Source organism: Oncorhynchus tshawytscha, unplaced genomic scaffold, assembly GCF_018296145.1.
Source record: "Oncorhynchus tshawytscha isolate Ot180627B unplaced genomic scaffold, Otsh_v2.0 Un_contig_18449_pilon_pilon, whole genome shotgun sequence".
NCBI lineage: Eukaryota > Metazoa > Chordata > Actinopteri > Salmoniformes > Salmonidae > Oncorhynchus > Oncorhynchus tshawytscha.
This window is the reverse complement of record NW_024608400.1, coordinates 52501-61078: the sequence shown is the minus strand read 5'-3', so window position 1 is coordinate 61078 and position 8578 is coordinate 52501. Positions and strand designations below refer to the sequence as shown.

General features: G+C 44.8%; 1 protein-coding gene across 3 annotated transcripts in view; it reads right to left on the bottom strand.

Annotated features, from left to right (window-relative positions):
• Positions 1 to 8487: 8487 nt before the first annotated feature.
• Positions 8488 to 8578, bottom strand: part of LOC121843499 (protein FAM184B-like) — a 3466-nt gene continuing 3375 nt past the window's right edge. For all 3 annotated transcript variants that reach the window (XM_042313114.1, XM_042313115.1, XM_042313116.1), the window contains exon 4: positions 8488 to 8578. This exon is cut by the window's right edge. The gene's annotated coding sequence lies outside the window, so the exon portion shown is untranslated.

Below are 8578 nucleotides of genomic sequence, written 5' to 3'. Positions count from 1 at the left end.
GAGTGACTGTGTGACTGTGTGTGTGAGTGAGTGACTGTGTGTGTGGTAGTAGTAGTAGTAGTGGTAGGCTGTGTGTGTGAGTAGTAGTGGTGAGTGAGTGAGTGAGTAGTGAGTAGTGAGTGAGTGGGTGACTGTGTACTGTGTATGTGAGTAGTGACTGTGTGATTGTGTGTGTGTGGGTACTGTGTGTGTAGTGAATAGTGACTGTGTGTGTGTGTGTGTGTGTGTGTGTGAAAGTAGTAACTGTGTGTGTGTGTGAGTGACTGTGTGTGTAGTAGTAACTGTGTAGTAGTAGGTAAGTGAAGTGACTGTGTGTGAGTGGTAGTGAACTGTGTGTGTGTGTGTGTGTGTGTGTGTGTGTGTGTGTGTGTGTGTGTGTGTGTGTGAAGTGAGTGACTGTGTGTGTGTGTGTGAGTGACTGTGTGTGTGAGTGAGTGACTGTGTGAGTGAGTGAGTGAGAGAGTGACTGTGTGTGTGGAGTGAGTGAGTGAGTGAGTGACTGTGTGTGTGAGTGGGTGACTGTGTGACTGTGTATGTGAGTGAGTGACTGTGTGATTGTGTGTGTGAGGTACTGTGTGTGAGTGAGTCTGTGTGTGAGTGGAGTGAGTGAGTCTGTGTTTGTGTGAGTGAGTGAGTCTGTGTGTGTCTGTGTGAGTGAGTGTGAGTGTGTCTGTGTGAGTGTGTGAGTGTGTGTGTGAGTGTGTGTCTGTGTGAGTGAGTGTGAGTGAGTGTGTGTGAGTGTGTGTCAGTGTGAGTGAGTGAGTGAGTGACTGTGTGTCAGTGTGGTGAGTGAGTGACTGTGTGTCAGTGTGAGTGTGTACCTTCAGCTGCTCTCTCAGTCTCTGGTTCATGTCTCTGGTCTCCTGCACCTCCCTCCGCAGCCTGTCAATCTCGCTGTCATCCTGGTGACCCTCTGTTGGCCCCGCCTTCCTCTCCCACCTACAACCGGGAAGTTAGCTCAGTCATACAGGACATGATTCAACTGTCTTGTTAGTTTAAGGGTTAGAATTGTAAAAATATATATATTTCCCACCTCCTAACCGCCCCCATAGACATCTTAGATCAATAGTGAGGTTAGATCAGATCCCCCCACCCCCACAGACATCTCAGATCAATATTGAGGTTGGACCAGACCCCCCCCAGACATCTCAGATCAATAGTGAGGTTAGATCAGATTCCCCCAGACATCTCAGATCAATAGTGAGGTTAGAACAGATCCCCCAGACATCTCAGATCAATAGTGAGATTAGATCAGACCCCCGACATCTCAGAACAATAGTGAGGTTAGATCAGATCCCCCGACATCTCAGATCAATAGTGAGGTTAGATCAGATTCCCCAGACATCTTAGATCAATAGTGAGGTTAGAACAGATACCCCCGACATCTCAGATCAATAGTGAGGTTAGATCAGATCCCCCGACATCTCAGATCAACAGTGAGGTTAGATCAGATCCCCCAGACATCTCAGATCAATAGTGAGGTTAGATCAGATCCCCCTCCCCAGACATCTCAGATCAATAGTGAGGTTAGATCAGATCCCCCTGACATCTCAGAACAATAGTGAGGTTAGATCAGATCCCCCAACATCTCAGATCAATAGTGAGGTTAGATCAGATTCGCCCAGACATCTTAGATCAATAGTGAGGTTAGAGCAGATCCCCCAGACATCTCAGATCAATAGTGAGGTTAGAACAGATCCCCCCAGACATCTCAGATCAATAGTGAGGTTAGATCAGACCCCCCTCCAGACCTCTCAGATCAATAGTGAGGTTAGAACAGATCCCCCAGACATCTCAGATCAATAGTGAGGTTAGATCAGATTCGCCCAGACATCTTAGATCAATAGTGAGGTTAGATCAGATCCCTCCCCGACATCTCAGATCAATAGTGAGGTTAGATCAGATCCCCCCGACATCTCAGATCAATAGTGAGGTTAGATCAGATCCCCCAGACATCTCAGATCAATAGTGAGGTTAGATCAGATTCCCCAGACATCTCAGATCAATAGTGAGGTTAGAACAGATCCCCCAGACATCTCAGATCAATAGTGAGGTTAGATTAGATCCCCCAGACATCTCAGATCAATAGTGAGGTTAGATCAGATCCCCCAGACCTCTCAGATCAATAGTGAGGTTAGAACAGATCCCCCCAGACATCTCAGATCAATAGTGAGGTTAGAGCAGATCCCCCCAGACATCTCAGATCAATAGTGAGGTTAGAACAGATCCCCCAGACATCTCAGATCAATAGTGAGGTTAGATCAGACCACCCCCTCTCAGACATCTCAGATCAATAGTGAGGTTAGATCAGACCCCCCCAGACCTCTCAGATCAATAGTGAGGTTAGAACAGATCCCCCCAGACATCTCAGATCAATAGTGAGGTTAGATCAGATTCCCCCATCTTAGACAATAGTGAGGTCTCAGATCACATCTCAGATCAATAGTGAGGTTAGATCAGATCCCCCGACATCTCAGATCCCAGACATCTCAGATCAATAGTGAGGTTAGATCAGATCCCCCAGACCTCCAGATCAGACATCTCAGATCCCCCCAGACATCTCAGATCAATAGTGAGGTTAGAGCAGATCCCCCTAGACATCTCAGATCAATAGTGAGGTTAGAACAGATCCCCCCCAGACATCTCAGATCAATAGTGAGGTTAGATCAGACCCCCCTCCAGACATCTCAGATCAATAGTGAGGTTAGATCAGATCCCCCCTCCCCCAGACATCTCAGATCAATAGTGAGGTGATCAGATCCCCTCCCCGACATCTCAGAACAATAGTGAGGTTAGATCCCCTCAGATCAATAGTGAGGTTAGACAGATTCCCCCTCCCCCAGACATCTCAGATCAATAGTGAGGTTAGATCAGACCCCCCCCCTCAGACATCTCAGATCAATAGTGAGGTTAGATCAGAACCCCAGACATCTCAGATCAATAGTGAGGTTAGATCAGATCCCCCAGACATCTCAGATCAATGGTGAGGTTAGATCAGACCCCCCTGACATCTCAGATCAATAGTGAGGTTAGATCAGATCCCCCCAGACATCTCAGATCAATAGTGGGGTTAGAACAGATCCCCCAGACATCTCAGATCAATAGTGAGGTTAGGTCAGATCCCCCCAGACATCTCAGATCAATAGTGAGGTTAGATCCCCCCAGACATCTCAGATCAATAGTGAGGTTAGATCAGATCCCCCTCCCCAGACATCTCAGATCAATAGTGAGGTTAGATCAGATCCCCCCGACATCTCAGAACAATAGTGAGGTTAGATCAGATCCCCCGACATCTCAGATCAATAGTGAGGTTAGATCAGATTCCCCAGACATCTCAGATCAATAGTGAGGTTAGATCAGACCCCCCCCAGACATCTCAGATCAATAGTGAGGTTAGATCAGATCCCCCTCCCCCAGACATCTCAGATCAATAGTGAGGTTAGATCAGACCCCTCCCCAGACATCTCAGATCAATAGTGAGGTTAGATCAGAACCCCCCAGACATCTCGGATCAATAGTGAGGTTAGATCAGATCCCCCCTGACATCTCAGATCAATGGTGAGGTTAGATCAGACCCCCCGACATCTCAGATCAATAGTGAGGTTAGATCAGATCCCCCCAGACATCTCAGATCAATAGTGGGGTTAGAACAGATCCCCCCAGACATCTCAGATCAATAGTGAGGTTAGATCAGATCCCCCAGACATCTTAGATCAATAGTGAGGTTAGATCAGATCCCCCTCCCCAGACATCTCAAATCAATAGTAAGGATAGATCAGATCTCCCCAGACATCTTAGATCAATAGTGAGGTTAGGTCAGATCCCCCAGACATCTCAGATCAATAGTGAGGTTAGATCAGATCCCCCAGACATCTCAGATCAATAGTGAGGTTAGATCAGATCCCCTCCCCAGACATCTCAGATCAATAGTGAGGTTAGATCAGATCCCCCCCCAGACATCTCAGATCAATAGTGAGGTTAGAACAGACCCCCCAGAATCTCAGATCAATAGTGAGGTTAGATCAGACCCCCCCCCAAACATCTCAGATCAATAGTGTGGTTACATCAGATCCCCCAGACATCTCAGATCAATAGTGAGGTTAGATCAGACCCCCCAGACATCTCAGATCAATAGTGAGGTTAGATCAGACCCCCTCCAGACACCTCAGATCAATAGTGAGGTTAGAACAGATCCCCCCAGACATCTCAGATCAATAGTGAGGTTAGATCAGACCCCCTCCAGACATCTCAGATCAATAGTGAGGTTAGATCAGACCCCCCTCCAGACATCTCAGATCAATAGTGAGGTTAGATCAGATCCCCCCAGACATCTCAGATCAATAGTGAGGTTAGATCAGATCCCCCAGACATCTCAGATCAATAGTGAGGTTAGATCAGGTCCCCCAGACATCTCAGATCAATAGTGAGGTTAGATCAGACCCCCCCCAGACATCTCAGATCAATAGTGAGGTTAGATCAGATCCCCCAGGCATCTCAGATCAATAGTGAGGTTAGATCAGAACCCCCCAGACATCTCAGATCAATAGTGAGGTTAGATCAGACCCCCTCCAGACACCTCAGATCAATAGTGAGGTTAGAACAGATCCCCCCAGACATCTCAGATCAATAGTGAGGTTAGATCAGACCCCCCTCCAGGCATCTCAGATCAATAGTGAGGTTAGATCAGACCCCCCTCCAGACATCTCAGATCAATAGTGAGGAGGTTAGATCAGACCCCCCCCAGACATCTCAGATCAATAGTGAGGTTAGATCAGATCCCCCCCAGACATCTCAGATCAATAGTGAGGTTAGATCAGACCCCCCTCCAGACATCTCAGATCAATAGTGAGGTTAGATCAGACCCCCCCCAGACATCTCAGATCAATAGTGAGGTTAGATCAGATCCCCCCAGACATCTCAGATCAATAGTGAGGTTAGATCAGATCCCCCAGGCATCTCAGATCAATAGTGAGGTTAGATCAGACCCCCCCCCCAGACATCTCAGATCAATAGTGAGGTTAGATCAGATCCCCCAGGCATCTCAGATCAATAGTGAGGTTAGATCAGAACCCCCCCCAGACATCTCAGATCAATAGTGAGGTTAGATCAGATTCCCCAGTCATCTCGGATCAATAGTGAGGTTGGATCAGATCCCCCCAGACATCTCAGATCAATAGTGAGGATAGATCAGACCCCCCAGACATCTCAGTAGATTACCTGTGATTGGTGATTGGCTAGTTGAGTAGATCATCTGTGATTGGCTAGTTGAGTAGATTACCTGTGATTGGTGATTGTCTAGTTGAGTAGATTACCTGTGATTGGTGATTGGCTGGTTGACCAGATTACCTGTGATTGGTGATTGACTAATTGAGTAGATTACCTGTGATTGGAGATCGGCTAGTTGAGTCTGCAGCTCCTGCTCTCTCTGGTTGCTCGTGGCAACAGCCGCATCAAGCTCCGCCTTAAGCTCCGCCCTCAGGCGCTCCTCACACTCTGACCTGGAGACACACACACACACACAATATGTAAAAATGTGTGACCACACTGCAGAATATAATTATGACCCCTGGCAACAATAGTGGCAGGTAGCCTAGTGGTTAGAGTGTAGAGGAGGTAGGTAGTCTAGTGGTTAGAGTGTAGAGGAGGCAGGTAGCCTAGTGGTTAGAGGAGGCAGGTAGCCTAGTGGTTAGAGTGTAGAGGAGGCAGGTAGTCTAGTGGTTAGAGTGTAGAGGAGGCAGGTAGACTAGTGGTTAGAGGAGGCAGGTAGCCTAGTGGTTAGAGTGTAGAGGAGGCAGGTAGCCTAGTGGTTAGAGTGTAGAGGAGGCAGGTAGTCTAGTGGTTAGAGTGTAGAGGAGGCAGGTAGCCTAGTGGTTAGAGTGTAGAGGTGGCAGGTAGACTAGTGGTTAGAGTGTAGAGGAGGCAGGTAGCCTAGTGGTTAGAGTGTTATGGCCAGTAATCGAAAGGTTGCTAGATTGAATCCCCAGAGCTGACAATCTGTCGTTCTGCCCCTGAACAAGGCAGTTTAACCCACTGTTCCCTGGTAGGCCGTCATTGAAAATAAGAATTTGTTCTTAACTGACTTGTTAAATAGATGAAATACATGTACAATTAAAAACAAGGGCGCATCCAATTTGTTGAGATTGTTTTCCTTCTTCAGGTCCATCCACAAAGAAGCAAAACATTCTTAAATGTGATTTAAATTTGTCAAAACTATTAGAAAGCGTGTACAGAATTTAAAAGATATGTTAATTCTATATTGAGGAAAATTATTGAAAAAAATGTGAACGTTTGTTTTCACGTAGCATAAGCACACAGAAACAGACATTTGTTAGCATTAGCATTCTCATAGAGAATGACTGGCGGCGTTAGCTCGTTAGCTTCGTGGCACAACAGACTGCAAATATCCTGATGTTATCGTCATAAAACACTTCGCCACCGTTTCTGTCTCTTGTCATTGATATTCTGTGTCAAACAACATTGCTATTTCAAGCATTGATCTTTGATTGATAAGGGATACAGACTATAGATAACGACCATTAGATACAGTCTAATATGCTAACTAGCTAACATCGCCAGTCATTCTCTATGAGAATGCTAATGCTAATGAACGTAGGTCTCCAAGCGCTTATACTACGTGACATACATCCGTACAGTTATGAATACTGTTCCCTGTAGGAGGAAACGTGGGTATAGCATGGGCAGTCAACGACCAATCATATTCACCTGAAGAAAACTTAAAAACGCGCTTAAAAACTCCCCATATAATGACTGGAATGAACTACAAAACATCTCTGAAACTGGAAACACTTATCTCCCTCACTAGCTTTAAGCACCATCTGTCAGAGCAGCTCACAGATTACTGCACCTGTACATAGCCCACCTATAATTTAGCCCAAACAACTACCTCTTCCCTACTGTATTTATTTATTTATTTATTTTGCTCCTTTGCACCCCATTATTTTTATTTCTACTTTGCACATTCTTCCATTGCAAAACTACCATTCCAGTGTTTTACTTGCTATATTGTATTTACTTTGCCACCATGGCCTTTTTTTGCCTTTACCTTCCTTCTCACCTCATTTGCTCACATCGTATATAGACTTGTTTACACTGTATTATTGACTGTATGTTTGTTTTACTCCATGTGTAACTCTGTGTTGTTGTATGTGTCGAACTGCTTTGCTTTATCTTGGCCAGGTCGCAATTGTAAATGAGAACTTGTTCTCAACTAGCCTACCTGGTTAAATAAAGGTGTTCTCAACTAGCCTACCTGGTTAAATAAAGGTGTTCTCAACTAGCCTACCTGGTTAAATAAAGGTGTTCTCAACTAGCCTACCTGGTTAAATAAAGGTGTTCTCAACTAGCCTACCTGGTTAAATAAAGGTGTTCTCAACTAGCCTACCTGGTTAAATAAAGGTGTTCTCAACTAGCCTACCTGGTTAAATAAAGGTGTTCTCAACTAGCCTACCTGGTTAAATAAAGGTGTTCTCAACTTGCCTACCTGGTTAAATAAAGGTGTTCTCAACTGGCCTACCTGGTTAAATAAAGGTGTTCTCAACTAACCTACCTGGTTAAATAAAGGTGTTCTCAACTAGCCTACCTGGTTAAATAAAGGTGTTCTCAACTAGCCTACCTGGTTAAATAAAGGTGTTCTCAACTAGCCTACCTGGTTAAATAAAGGTGTTCTCAACTAGCCTACCTGGTTAAATAAAGGTGTTCTCAACTAGCCTACCTGGTTAAATAAAGGTGTTCTCAACTGGCCTACCTGGTTAAATAAAGGTGTTCTCAACTGGCCTACCTGGTTAAATAAAGGTGTTCTCAACTTGCCTACCTGGTTAAATAAAGGTGTTCTCAACTTGCCTACCTGGTTAAATAAAGGTGTTCTCAACTGGCCTACCTGGTTAAATAAAGGTGTTCTCAACTAGCCTACCTGGTTAAATAAAGGTGTTCTCAACTAGCCTACCCGGTTAAATAAAGGTGTTCTCAACTAGCCTACCTGGTTAAATAAAGGTGTTCTCAACTGGCCTACCTGGTTAAATAAAGGTGTTCTCAACTAGCCTACCCGGTTAAATAAAGGTGTTCTCAACTAGCCTACCCGGTTAAATAAAGGTGAAATAAAATAAATACAAATATTATACTGAGAGACGGAAAGGGAACTTTATGATTCTTACCATTTTCCTCAACATAGAATTAACATATCTTTCCAATTCTGTGCACGTTATTCCATAGTTTTGTCAAATTTCATTGATATTTAATTGACTTTTTGCTTGTCTGTGAATGGTCTGAAAGTAGGAAAAACAATGATGTTGGATCTAGGTTGAAGATCAAGGTTGAAAATCTAGCGTTGGATCAGGAACCGGGTCATGTGGACGAGGCATCATAAGGTGAATAGTGTTTTGTCGTTATTTAAAGTTTTCCAACCTACCGGATTCTCTCGTCAGTGTTCTCTTGGTTGTGTTCTGGAACGTTTCTGTCAGTGTTCTCTTGTGTTCTCTGTCAGTGTTCTCTTGGTTGTGTTCTAGAACGTTTCTGTCAGTGTTCTCTTGGTTGTGTTCTAGAACGTTTCTGTCTGTGTTCC